Source organism: Mustela putorius, unplaced genomic scaffold (genome assembly GCF_011764305.1).
Source record: "Mustela putorius furo isolate JIRA1106 unplaced genomic scaffold, ASM1176430v1.1 tig00000450_pilon_pilon_pilon, whole genome shotgun sequence".
In the NCBI taxonomy this organism is placed as follows: Eukaryota; Metazoa; Chordata; class Mammalia; order Carnivora; family Mustelidae; genus Mustela; species Mustela putorius.
The window spans coordinates 11,993,124-12,007,609 of NW_025421385.1; the positions used below are offsets into that span (position 1 = coordinate 11,993,124).

The 14,486-nt window shown below is 46.7% G+C and overlaps 1 protein-coding gene across 1 annotated transcript in view; it reads right to left on the reverse strand.

The window, feature by feature from the left end:
• TIAM2 (TIAM Rac1 associated GEF 2) overlaps positions 1-13,640 on the reverse strand; it is a 228,139-nt gene extending 214,499 nt beyond the window's left edge. Inside the window, exon 1 of the mRNA XM_045080146.1 lies at positions 13,440-13,640. The gene's annotated coding sequence lies outside the window, so the exon portion shown is untranslated. The remainder of the gene's footprint in view (positions 1-13,439) is intronic.
• Positions 13,641-14,486: the final 846 nt, after the last annotated feature.

Consider the following 14,486-nt stretch of genomic DNA (forward strand, 5'->3'; position numbering starts at 1 on the left):
GGATGGCTATTTTGTAGGTCTTTTTTTTTTTTTTTAAAGATTTTATTTATTTATTTGACAGACAGAGATGACAAGTGGGCAGAGAGGCAGGCGAGAGAGAGAGAGGAGAAAGTAGTCTTCCTGCTAAGCAGAGGGCCCAATGCGGGGCTTGATCCCAGGACGCTGGGATCATGACCTGAGCTGAAGGCAGAGGCTTAAACCACTGAGCCACCCAGGGACCCCTTTGTAGGTCTTTTCTTATAATGACAGTGAGATAAGGAAAAAGAATAAATATAAGGGTTTCCTAAAGCCCCAAACAGAGTCACTGAGTACCAAAATCAAGTTTAACCTAAGTTACAATTTACCTTTAGGCTGATTTTAGGGTTTCCATAAAGTAGACGGCAAAAGGAACCAAGAGCAGTGGGTACACATCCTCTCTGGACACTTGTGACCTATGAGATCTTTATTCCTTTTATTGAGACATTAGGACTGCTGCTGTCCCTCTCATCTCTTTTCCAGCAAAGATTCCAGTCAAGAGTAGGAAATTCCACTTCAGGCTTAACCATCAGACTTGCAAGAACAGGTTAAATTCTATGAGCTCAATCACACATACTAACACAAAGGCAGGGAGGCACAGCCCCCATACCCAAATCATCCCCTCTCCCTTGCCCCGTTTCCTTTCTACTAATTTCCCCATTTGTACCTGAAATGAGCTGGAAATTTTCTGTCACCATGAAAGTCTCAAACTCATTTACTTCCTACCTATTTACATATGCTAAACACAGTTTCTTATATTAAAACGCACAAATCAGTTTCTTCCAACTTTTTAAGTCACAGTCAAGAAAGAGCACGCAGAATCAAAGAGAAAGGTACCAATGCTTGGGCCTTAGAAGTCTCCTCCCTGGGATTCACGACTACATTCAGTTCTGTGGAGGGGCCCCAGGGACCTTCCCCATCCCCATCTCAGGGGAGTAAGAGAGCCAAAAGGACACATGAATCCTTTTGTCCTCTGCCCCTGCTGTCACTCACATAATTCCACTTATCTCTTTCGTGTTTTGGAGATTCACAAAAGATGTAGTTTGGAACAAAAGATTCCTCTGATTTCAAAGGTGTGAAAAACCAGTGATAGTGTACATTTCACAAATAGGAAAACAGAAACCCAGAGAAGCCGAATGCTGTCTACGGACCTACAGCCCCATTCAGAGCAGACCAGCACCGCACCTTCAGAGCAGCAGTCCTCCAGAGGGGGCCAGGATCGACGGAAGCAGCATCTCTTGGAAACTTTTCAGAAATGAATTCTCAGGCCAATCCCAGATCCTAATCAGATAGGGTGAGGGTGGGAAGGTAGGGTCCCGCCAGGTGTGTTTTAACAGACACTCCAGGTGATCTGGACGCCCTGAAGTTTGCGAGCCTCTGTTTTGGAGCATAGCCTTCCTTCCATTTTTCTCTTCCTCTTCCTATTCGGATCCCGCATCTCCACTAGAAGCACATGCCCCCAAACTACTAAACCAAACTGCAGATTCACCCACTGGAAAGGTGGAAAACATCACGAGGAGGAATTCAAACAAAGCTATCACACAGTTTGTGAATTTTTTTTTTTCTTTTCTCCCAATAGGAACATCCACAACCCAAAGAGTCAAATAAACAAAAGGACCACAGTTCTCAAATAATAATTCAAGAGCACAGGATTCACTAATATTTCAGAAATTAAAGCTCAGTGCAGCACCTGGGTAGCTCAGCTAGTTAAGGGTTTGACTCTCAGTTTTGGCTCAGGTCATAGTCTCTGAGTTGTGGGATCAAGCCCCACACTGGGCTCCATGCTCAACAGAGAATCTGCTTGAGATTCTCTCCCCGTCCGTCTACCCCTCACATGCTTGCTCTCGCTCTCAAATAAATAAATAAATATTAAAAAAGAAAGAAAGAAAGAAATTAAACCTCAAAAGGGCTTAACAATACTAAGGAACTTATTTTCAGAAAACGAGAATCATGGTACCCTAGACTGCTGTGACCAATAATATCTAAGGAAAGCCCCAAAAAGAGAACTAAAAGATTATTAAACTAAAAAAAAAAAAAAAAAGATTATTAAACTGCAGGAAGAATATTAAACTATAAGACAGCTCCTATTAGAAAACCCTAGTTCAGATACCTTGAAATAAGTAGAAACACAACTACTTCTCACCCCCAGCCTGAGGTGATTAATTCCACCAGGCCTCACCGTTTGTAAGATCTGAGGTAGAAACCCATAATCTACACAGGTGAATTTGCTGACCTTCTGCGGAATAAACATACAAGAGGCACGATCCAGAGTAGCTGTTGTGAGCCATGCGTCAATTTCATGCTATGTTAACAAATTTCAAGAGTGTCAAATGAGAAATTGTAACAAGAAGCTTGAACATCTAAAAATTAAGAAACAAAGTGAGAGTCCTACTATTCAAACCCTTGATCATCTTTTTCCTTTAGGAAATAAAATCTTTCAAACTCCTTCCTATTAAGCTCCCGGTAGGTGAACTTTCACCTGGGAAAGTAAATACCGTATATACCAAAGTGGAGAGGCTTGGCGGGGAGAAGTGATAAGAGGGAGAAGCTTTTAGCTAATTTCCTGAATTAACTAATGTGAATAGTATGATTGGCTCACAAAGAACATTAATATTAACATAGCCTCTGCTCATGTATTCACTTCAGGTTGACTAGTATAAAGGAATGGACTGCAATATTGAAGATCTGATAGGTAAAACCCTCCTCATCTCTTAGCAATGTTCCCCTACCCCCACCCCACCCAAACTCCTGTTTGTTGACCTGCAAAAACCTACAAAACAATTCAATAGCAAAGACACAAAATGTGAAAACCAGACTTCAGACCATGATAATTAGCACAGGTTGACAGAATTTAAAGTATCAGTTGTAGCTTTTAAAAACATCACAGCTATTTATAAACATAAAAGCAAGACAAAGCCATGTATCTTCTTACACAAAATAAAGGGGTAAACTAGAGGTGCCCCAGCTGGCTTAGTCGTGAAAGCATGCAACTTTTGACTTCAGGGTTGTGAGTTCAAACCCCACCTTGGGTGTAGAGATTACTTAAAAAAATAAAATATTTTAAAAGATCAGAGGGGGCCTGGGGGGAGTAAAGTAGATTGCTTCTAAAACTCCTTTCGCCTCCAATAATGTACATAGTATTCTCAAATCCCCTACTCACAAATTATTAGAAAAATGTCTATTTTTCTCTGTGCAGATGACACAATCTGCTTGAAACAACATAGTAAGCTCCAGCTGTAGGCCATCCTATGTCAAGTTGTGCCTTCCTTTGGGCCACCTCTAAAGTACACAAGCTAAGAACCTGTTACTGCCTTTCACGGATTCCAAAAAATTCTATAAAGCGATAGGTTTCATTTCCATTCCCAAAGAAAACCTAAAACATTTCCTGGTTCTTTGATGCAGTCCTTGTAACAGGTCTTCCTCACTGTTAAGCAGAGAAAAAAAAAAGTCTCGACAATCCTACGATCTATGCCTAGCTCTGCTTGCCACTAACTTATGATAGAGAATTAAAGCAGATCATTTAACTTCCCTCAACCATCAAGTCTCTCTTCTAAGAAATGGGTTGAATTAAAAGATTTCTAAAAGTTACGCTGTTCTAAAATGCTGACTGAGTGGCACCTAGGTGGCTCAGTCTGTTAAGTAGCCGACTCTTGATTTCGGCTCGGGTCATTATCTCAGAAATGTGGGATCAAGTCCCAAATGCAGGCTAGGCGTGAAGCCTGCCTGGCATTCTCTCTCTCCCCCTCTTCCTCTGCCCCTCCTCCCACCTTTCTCCCCCTCTCTATAAATAAGAAAATATATAAATAAACAAACAAATAAATAAATAAATAATAAAATGCTGTTACATGACAATTCTTTTTTTTTTTTAAGATTTTATTTATTTATTTATTTGACAGAGAGAAAGATCACAAGTAAGCAGAGAGGCAGGTAGAGAAAGAGGGAGAAGCAGGCTCCCCGCTGAGCACAGAGCCCGATGTGGGGCTCAATCCCAGGATCCTGGGACCATGACCTGAGCCAAAGGCATAGGCCCAACCCACTGAGCCACCCAGGCGCCCCAATACATGACAATTCTTAAAGTAATACTGCACAGTTTGAGATTTGAGACATTTTTAATGTGTATTTTAATATAAATCCTGTCTGTATCATTATTTTTAAAAGTCTGTCATATCTTCTGCACACAGAAATATAAGTGTACTGAAATTATTCAAGAATTTCTAATGCATTCTAGGGGCACCTGGGTGGCTAAGTCAGTTAGGCAACTGCCTTTGGCTCAGGTCATGATCCTGGAGTCCCGGGATGGAGCCCCATGTCGGGCTTCCTCCTCTGTGGGGAGTTTGCTTCTCTCTGTCCCTTATTCCACTTGAGCTCTCTCTCTCAAATAAATAAAATTAAGTTTTTTAAAAAAAAGAATTTCTGGGGCACCTGGGTGGCTCAGTGGGTTAAAGCCTCTGCCTTCGGCTCAGGTCATGATCTCAGGGTCCTGGAATGGAGCCCGCATCAGGCTCTCTGCTCAGCAGGGAGCCTGCTTCCTCCTCTCTCTCTCTCTGCCTACTTGTGATCTCTGTCTGTCAAATAAGTAATAAAATCTTAAAAAAAAAAATTTCTAATGCATTCTATAAATGTCTAAAAATTTTCCTTTAGACAACACCAAAATTTTGAGATGTTATTTCACATTTACAATAAAATGGGAATGTGCTCATTTATTTTTAGAACTACTCATTTATTGATCTGCTGAAAATTCCAAGTGTTGTCTGCCAACTGTGTATACACCATTCAAGTTTGAGTCAATTCTCTAACTAATGAGATTTATCAAGCTATCAAAATTTAGTTTCTGTGACAGACAGATTTTCAGAAAATGCCATATTGCAATGACATTGTCATAACACACACCAAGGCTCCAGAGATGTCAACCATCCCTCTGGACTCAATTTCCTCACACATTTAGACTAATGGCCAAGGTGGAACTTATAAAAGTTGGATTTAATGACAACCCCCAGTTTCTAGACAGGTAATTTTAAAATCCAAATTACACGGAAACCTGAAATAGAACTAAGCAAAATGCTGCCTGGTAGGGTTTTTCAGGAAATAATCTTTATGGAACATAGAAATGCTTTTTCATTAATTATTACAAAATACATGTTCTTCCTAAATACACTGAAATTTTCTCTACTAGTTTTCACTATTAATACGCTTATAATTCATATACTTAACAAATCTTTTCTTTAATGACCAAATGTTTACGATTTTTCTTTAGAGAGAGTACGCACACACGCGTGAGGTGGCGGGAAGCAGAATCCCCAACAGACTCCCTGCTGAGCACGGGCTGAAGGGGGGCTCGATCCTTGATCTCAGGACCTAGAGATCATGACCAAAGCTGAAATCAAGAGTCCCACACTCAACCACCTGAGCCCCCCAGGCACCACTCACCCAAATGTTTCTTTTTAAAAATAGTGCCCGTTGCACTACAAATCACAGATCAGTCCGAAAATAAGCAAAACTACACTTATAGGTGGATAAGCTCCGGGTCTCGTGCTCCTCTCTGGCAAATTTACTAACATGGTTAGGTCCTCCCAATCCTAGACCAGCCACTTCAGACAAGCGCCAGGCAGGGGACGGACACAGGAAAGGGTGCATGGATTCCACTGGCACAACCCAACCTCCTCTCGAGGCCGAGTGTCCTACAGGGCAAACGTCACCCAAAGGGCAGAGTTTTTCAAACTACAGCCACCAGCAACACCTAACGTGCTTGAAAAAATGTACCCCAGATCTCCAGAATCATCATCACAGGGTAAATTCCCAAAATCTGCACTTTCATCCTCCGTCAAAGTACTGGGTTATGGGCATGAAGGAGGGTACGTGATGCGATGAGCCCTGGGTGTTATACAGAATTGATAAGTTACTGAACACTACATCGGAAACTAATGATGTATTATATGTTAGCTAATTGAATTTAAATTAAAAAAATAATAATAATAAAGCTAACTTTAACTTCCAAACGGACAGGCAAAGTCAAGTTTGAGAACTGCCATCACTGGCTTCAGTTTCTCCACCTGTAAGAGAAGGTAACAAGACCTGACCACCACCTAAATCCTCCTCTGACTGGTCATCTTCACAACCCGTCACACTGAGGCTCAGCAATGCCATCATTTTACATTTTTAGGGTAGTTCCGTCTGGGGCCCACAACAGCTACCTTCTACACGCACTCCACATGGCTACTGTGTTTATACACAGTCTGCGCCTGCCCTGCTCTCCAGAAAGCCACCTTCATCACCTCCACAAAGGCACTGCTCTCATCCCAGGTTCTTCCCCACTCCTTCTAGCTCAACACAGAATTCCCCTACACCCCGAGGCCTTGACGCTCATATTACCCACCGCCCCCAAGACCACCGATAACTACCTCCTAGCCATGCCTAATTACTCATTCTGGATTTACCAAGACCCAACATGCTCCGGGCCCTGCCCTCCTTCCTAGTGCTGGGTGCTGGCGACCAGTCCCCCAGTAATGTTCAAACACCAGTGAGCATAATAACAGAGAACAAATACGCTACTTAAAAATTCTCTTAACATTTTTTCTTCTGTTTTCTTGTACTCAATAATGCATAGAACCATTGAGTTTTATAGCTGAAAAGTCATTTAGTCCAATGTGATTAACCTGGCCATCAATGCTGCAAATTAAGAAATGGAAACACAGGGAGGAGGCCATGTTTTCTTCAAGATCATACACCTATTTCTGGCAAAACTACCCAAAACCCAGGCTCTTAAATCTATCCAAAACCTACAGCTCCAGTCTTTCGTCAGTAGGGCATGCTGACTGCCTAGAGAAGTACCAAGAACAATTCACTTAAACACATACAAGCATCTTTCAACTAGTTCATCCTTTGCTGTCTGTCCATCAGAATGGAGAAAAATGAGGGTACTGATGAAAGTCCTATGCATCCCAAAACGTGACAAACAGCAGATGATCACTACTGAACAGTAAATAAGGAATACAGCAGAGAGAGGGGAAGGACACAGACAGACACACCACCTCTGTGTGCGCGATACCATCGTTTAGCAGATGGACCCTAAGAGAACAGAGGATAGAGTATACTCTTCGAGAGAAAAGAAGTGAGTAAGAAAGTACAAGAGAGCTTCAGAAGGAGGACTGAGCTGAGAGGGCTGCATGCTCTCCAGAAAAAAGAACAAACTTCTGACGCAGGAGAAAATGAAAAGGAACGAGCCACTAGTGGCATTGGATGTGTCTATATGATGAGTGGATCCAAGTCTTATGGAAAAGGAAGTTATCTGCCCACATGACATGCAGTGCCCTTCCCAACAAGAAGTTGGGCAGACAGCTGTGAAAGGAGAGTTTAGAGAGAACTATGGTTTCATAGGGTCATTGTGTTTTTCCAGAGGCAAAGTTCAAAATGGAAGTTAAATGGGAAAATATTTAAGTCTCTGATTTAGCAAACATTCTTCAAGGGTTCATGTCACACATAGTAAGTATTAATCCCAGACGTTTCAAACGCCACCAACGCAAATGATAACTTAATTCATTTTAATGTATTCCAGATGTGTTCTTGCTCAGTTTCTGTTCCTATGTACAAATGCCTTCTTTTGAAAGAACAAAAATGTCCATTTCAAACCAGCTTCATGGTTATCCAGGGTAGTCAGGGTAAATATGACTATTATCCTATCAACTACCACCTTAGTGTGAGGCCTGAAAGGGAAAACTGATGAGGACTTGATGCCTCAGCGACCGGAAGGCGGTAGATGAACCGCTCGAACGCAATTCCATTTTTTCCCTGAGAAATCTAAGGTCTCCTACATTTAGGGGAGTTGCCAAATGAGTAAAAGGTATATTCCAAAGCTAGATATTAATAATACCCAGTAGAATGACATTGCTACCACCCCCACACTTAGGAAAGATGGAGCAACATCTTTAGCCCTTTGTTACTGATCAAGTCCGCTTAAAGAGTCAACCACCTGGCAAAGGGACACTCGACTTTATCATCATGGTATCACCTTCAGAAACATTTTCAACGACCACTTCACACATTATCGACACCACCTGGGAGTGCCCACGGCTTACCATGCTGGACCCGGAAGGGGTGCAGAGAGTAAGTCCAGCACTCCCATGATGAACGCAACGACCCTAGGGACCACACGCCCACAAAGTGCCTGGAAACCCAAGAGAAACAGACGTTTGGAAGGAAGGCTCGGTACAGTCTCAACGGAGGAGGGTGACAAGGAGTGTGACAAAGAAGGAAGAAGCCTCAAAGGGAACGCGGTGCAAAGAAATGGGAAAACAGAGGAGTCAGCCTGTGCTTGGCCATACCTCCCCGCAGCTCCGTCCGGCTGAACATCCCTATTTTACACAATGTGAGACAGCCACATGGCAAGGAGGGGGAATGAACAGTTCTGGAACTCTTTCCCTGTGGCATGCAAGATTCTAATAAGCACATTATGTAAATTCATTCATTAATTTCTCAATTCTCAAAACAATCTTCTATCAGGAATGCACGGCTGTCACCCTCCTTTTGGAGATGAAAATCCTGAGGCATAGAAACCTCTTTACTAGACAAAAACCACTTAGAAACCCGATGGTCACTGGGGGGGGGAGTGGAAGGGTGGGGGTGTGAAATAGATGGCGGGCATTAAAAGTACACTCAATGTGACGAGCTCCCAGAGTCGCACAGAATTGTTGAATCACATAGTGTACACCTGAAACAAGCAACACTGTATGTTAACTACACCAGAATTTTAAAAAAAAAATGTAAATCTTGAATTTCAAAATTAAAAAAAAAAAACTGCACTAAAACCCGTCAGCACACTTTAAAGGCAATGGGAATATGTACCTTTTATCAATTTAGGGAGATCCGCAAGCTTATTCACTATGCCGTTTCCCAAACCACTAATGACAAGAGAACCTTCAAAATTCCAGTTTTGCATCTTGTTCCCAGCGCAAAGGAATCCATAACGGGAACTCCTGGAGAACTACGTCCAAGAGACACAGTCAGAGATCTAACCATGAATTTAAAAGAAACCTTGTAACCCAGCACCATGAAAACACAATGAAAGCTGCAGTCCAGATTCTGTTACTCAATCTACAAACCTCATAAATGGAAACAAAGCAGACCCACTTCCAGCTGGATGGAATGCCTGGAGAGGATCAGGCCGGATCCCAGGGCGGGCAGAATCCAAGACAGGAAACGCACCACACGCCCCTGGCGGGGAACCCGGTCAGGCCACCAGCCTGTATGTACCAGCCCTCATCTGTGGGAGGGCTTCAGATTGGGAACGTCTTCATAAAAATAAAAGCTTTCAAATTCTAGGTTGTTATTAAAATCCTTGATTCACTTACAACTACAGACATGCCAACAGTTGACAGGATAAGAGGGGAACGGGGAACGTGGAAGCTGACAGAGGTGGGTCCGATCTCAGCTGTTGTGACTGCATTACTAGGTGAACTTGGGTGAGGGCCCCCCACAGGTCCTCAACCGTCTTCTTCTGTGTCACTGAGATCAGTGAACATCCGTAACTGGACACAATCCTCCCTGCCCTCCACATGCTTGTCACTCACCAAGCCCATTTCACCAGCTAGTTCAGGAACCCTTTCCTGGTCAGTCCCCGGACCTGTGAACCACAGCCTTACAGCCTCGGTCCTATTACAACAGCTCCTCCTTCCACCAGCCCCGCCTTCCCAAATCCCCCCTGCGCAAACCTTGGAGGGGGCGTGGCCTAAAATGCAAATCTCCTCTGCCTAAAAGGTGATTGGCTAAAGTGATTTGTTCATCTATTACATTGTTAGTTGCCTTTCTTCTCTACTAGAAGTTCTCTGACTTCAAAGATTTAAGGGACTTAAAACAACTCAGGAGCTTAGTAAATAAATGCCTGCTCCATTCTGAGGGGCAGTGCAGGTTTCAGTTTCTTCCTTATTCCACAAATAGAGCCCCTGGTGTCCTCTCTGGAGGCATAAATGGGACCATGCATACAAAGAGCCCAGCACAGTGCCTGGTAGGCACTTCCTGCCACAGATTCTATCCTTTTGTTACTATTCAGTGTTCCAAAGTGTGTGAAGCATTTTCACACATGCGAGCTCATCTGACCCCTGGAATAACTCTAGGACTTAGGAGGTTACATGAAGAAACTCAAGCAGGTGAGATTTAAGGCCCCGGAATCAAGGCTAGTTCTTGGCAAGATCTACTGATTCCAAATCCTGAGTTTTTCTATGTTCCGTTGTCAGGAGTTCTGGCACTGTTTATAGAAAACCATTCCTGCCTGTATCTTCCATGAAATTAATCCAACAGAAGGTGTTATTTTACTGCACTTGCGGAACGCAAACACATAGGCCAAATGCAACTATAATGGACTCAAAGGACTTTGGTTTCTGCTGTATCGAATAATTCAAATAAACCATCAGCTGGGTCATTCTTCATGCCTTCATTCAGCGAATATTTATCACATGCCACTTTGACAACAGGCATCGTGTTTTGTGTTGGGAATCTTCCCTTTCCCTGAGAAATTATAATTACTCTGTACAAGGTTTTCCAACTGAAGCCAACAATGGAAGGGACAGAATGCTGGTACCTGAACAAATATAGCAACAAAGAGCCAGAGAATCTGAGAGTTCATCCTGGCCATGCTCCTACATAAGCTCTGTGACCTTAGACATGTCCCTGGTACTGGAGTTCCTTATCTATAAAATGGAAACATTAGTCCATATCATCTTTAAAGTTATTCTGTGCTATCAATTTCAGAGATTCTAGGATTCCACACAATCAAGTTCTTTTGACATTTACAAGTACTATTTTATACCACAATTTTATAAAATTGTGTAATTTTTAGGATGACTTAAGTTCTCATATGAAATGGCACTTTGGTTCAACTTATTAACACATGTTAATGTAATCTAAGCTCTTTATGGCCTTAAAGATTCTTGCACCCTTCTCTCAACAAATCACGATTAGACGTGTAAACCTTAGTGCCTTAGAAAGTAGCTAAGGAAGCCCATTACGTGTCGGCACACATCTCTGAGGCCCACCTATAAAGTCATACTCCCAGGTTCTTCCCTATAATCAAGCAGAAGACATCTGTTTAAGAATCACCCTGAACAGCCAGACATAAGATAGAGCGAACCGAAGCACATTCCTACATGCTGACCGATAGGAGAAATCTTCCCCCAAACACTTGCTTCGGAATTTTCTAGAGTCCTATAGAAATAATCCTTTCTTTGGTCACTTATTCCAGGAACCTTAACTGAGCTCCTGCTCTGTCAGCCTGCTGCTGAGTACAGCAGTGCAGAGAAGCTGAAGCAGGGTCATCACTGGCCCATACTGTGTTTTTGGATGAATTACAAGGGATGCCCTGTACCAGTCGAGACGAGTATGCCAGGGTTTGGTAAGAGGGGTGCAAACTGGATTTCTACCTCTGCTTGTGCACTGGACAGGATAACCCTGTGCGTTAACAAGCTGTGCAACTGTACAAGGCAGCATACCTAGATGCGTTTTTTAAAAATCAATGTTCTAGTAGGGGCATTGCCTACTATAAGAGAAGGAGCTTGAATGCCTAGGGATAACCGGGAAGAAAAGCCTCCTAGAGAAGGTATTTGACTGACACATGAAGGATGTGTGGGTAAACAGCAGATGGAAATCGGAGTAAGAATAGTGTAAGCGGAATGTTCATTCATTCCAGATAGTGGTCTAGAAATGACAACTTGGAAGTAGTATGATGTGTCTGGCAGTGTGTAGTGCATGTGTGTAAGGAGGGGAGGGAGGAGCGACTCTGGGAACAGTCCCCCCCCCCCCAAGACTGAAAATCTGGCAGGAGCCAGATTACAGAGCACCTTATATGGCATGAGAGGTTAAGGTGTGGAAACCAGATTCTGAGATCACTAGGGGCTTGTTTTGCCACTGAAAATAAACTCTTCCTCAATTACACCCTGCCATATATTTCACATTTGCCAATCACAAAAATCTCCGAAACCCTAAAGCAACAAGTCTTATAAGCCAAGCAGGCAAAGTCCAACGGAAAACAAATTTGCTTTTAGAACTGCACCAATTTTGTTTGATATTTCATTTTTAGAATTTAAAAACCTTAAGGAATACCAGGAAACATCTTTAAATGTGTATATACACAAGTTCTACTGGTTACGCTCAAATTATTAGCTCAGCAATTGACACATTTTATTCAGAGCCTAGGTCTGAAATACTTACAGCATATGGTCTGCACCTGTAAGAACCTTGTAACACTTATTTTAAGAACTTCTAGAGATAACTCAGCTTAAACTATTGGAGTGGGAATTGGAGATAGCCAGGTGCTATTCATTATGTCAGAAGCCCTTGAGAAACAGGAGGTAGAATGGGTGAGCAACCATAAGAGAACCCCAAGACCTTCACTACGTAGAAATAAACATCGTATCAAGATCCAAAGTTGTCTGGAGGATTTCGAGGGAATCCAGGCTGCCTCTCACAGAGCCAGGGCAGAGGCGATGCAGAAAAACCTCCCCATGAATAGCATTATCTTCAAGCCAAGCAGCCTCCTCTCTGCCCCCTCCCCAATCAAACAAAGTTACCCCATTTTGCTATTCTAAAAACAAGGGGGAGAAGCCCATCAATATTAAGTTTCACCGCTTCTGAAAGATAAACTACCCTGTGCAATCTTACTCCATACCTTCACGGCGGCTGTCAGCCGTCAATTGTGGGAAGAAAGGACTCTTTTCTTCCTTAACTGGTTTAGGTAAATATGATCCATTTGGGACACTACGTGTCGGCTTTCCCAGAAACTTGGCACCTCGGCCGCCCCCAGGAGCAGGGCCCGTCGGGGACAGTCGGCGGGGCGGGCGGGGCGGGCGGGGCGGGACTCGTCCCCCTCGCCACCCCCCCACCCCGCCCCGCCTGGTCCTCCCCGTCGCGCCCCGGCTCCCGCCGCCCGCAGGCCCCGAGGGCTTCGCGGGGGCCGCGCGCGCCTCTGGAAGCGGAGCCGCCGCGGGCCGCGATCCGCTCTCCAGCCCCCGCCCCGGGCTCCGCTCCCGGCCCCCACGACGGCTCAGCGCGGCGACACGCTGACACGCGAGGTCCCGGCCGGCCGCGGCGGGAGTGAGCCCCGCGTGCTCACCCGCGCCGCCCGGACACCTCGTGGAGGCGAGTTCTGGCGAGTGCCGCGGCCGTCGCCCGGCCCGCTGCGCCGAGAGAGGGGAAGCGCCCGGCGCGCTGCCGCCGTCCGCGGGGTCCGCGTCCGGCTCTGCGCCCCAGTCAGCTCCCAGTCAGCTCCCTCCCGGGGAAGAGGGAGGCCGGCGCCGGGAAACAAAGCGGAGGGGAGGTGGGACGGCGGGCCGGGCGCCGGGGCCTCCCGCAGGGGTGGCGGCCGCGGGGAGCCGCGCGCGGGGAAGGGGGCCCTGGGCGCGCCGCCCGCCGCCCGCGCCGCCCGCCCGCCGTCCCCTTACCTCAGCCGGAGCGCCCGGCCCTGCCCGCAGCGCTGCTGCTCCCGCCGCGGCCCCAGCGCCGGGCCCCCGCAGGGAACCGTCTACGCGGGGCTCGAGAAGTTGTTGGGGGGAGGGGGAGGGTCCCTCGGTCCTGCTGGGCGGCCGCGGGCACGGCCGGCCCTCGCCCTGCGCGCAGCGCCTGTGGCAGCGAGCGCGGCCGCACCTCCTCCCCGGCCGCTCGGCCCGCCTCCCTCCCCGCCCGCCGCGCGGCCCTCCCCTCCGCCCCGGCCCCTCCCCAGCCCCGTTCCTCCCCTCACCCCGGCCCGCGCCGCTCCCCCGCCGCCCGGCCCCGACCGTCGCCTCCGGGACTCTCTCTGGGGCGCGCCCACTAACGAACACCCAGAACTCTCAAAGTCTGAGCGGGCGCCTACCCGGGCCGAGGAGTCCTGCGCGCCTTCGAGGCTCGAGGGGGCTCCGGTTCCTTCCGCAGGAGAGCGGATCGCGGAGAAGACGGTTCCTCGGGTACCGCCGAGAGCAGTAGCGGGCGGAATCCCCGGTTTCGCTGGGCAGGCGGGAGAGACGGGGGTGACGCCGAATGGAGACCCGAGGGTGCCGGAGAACGCGGGCGTCCCTGCGGGCTTCAGGAGAGAAACCTGGGTGCTCCCGGGGGCCGGGATGGGGGGGGGCGGGCGCGCGGGGCAGGCGGGGGTGAGGGCTGTGCTCCTGCGACCCCCGGCTGTGCCTTTGCAGAGTCTCTCCCCTGAGGGGGACGGGGAAGGGGAGGAAGATGTAGTCCCCGTGGGGTCGTCCAAGAAGAAGGCGCCGACACAGAACAGCCGTGGAAGAATTTCTTAGGGGCGATGGCTGTGGGGTTACAGGGAAAAAGGAGACAGCTTGCTGTGTGCACACCAGATCCCAGGGAAGGACAGAGGGAAGCGAGCCCCCTGGCCTCCCTGCCCGCAGTCTAAGGAGGTTCATCGTGAGTCCCACATTCCCAGTTCTTGGGACCCAAGTGCCTCGTAGCCGTGTTTCTACCAGTCATCGGCCGCGAAGTGTGGCTTCCGCGCA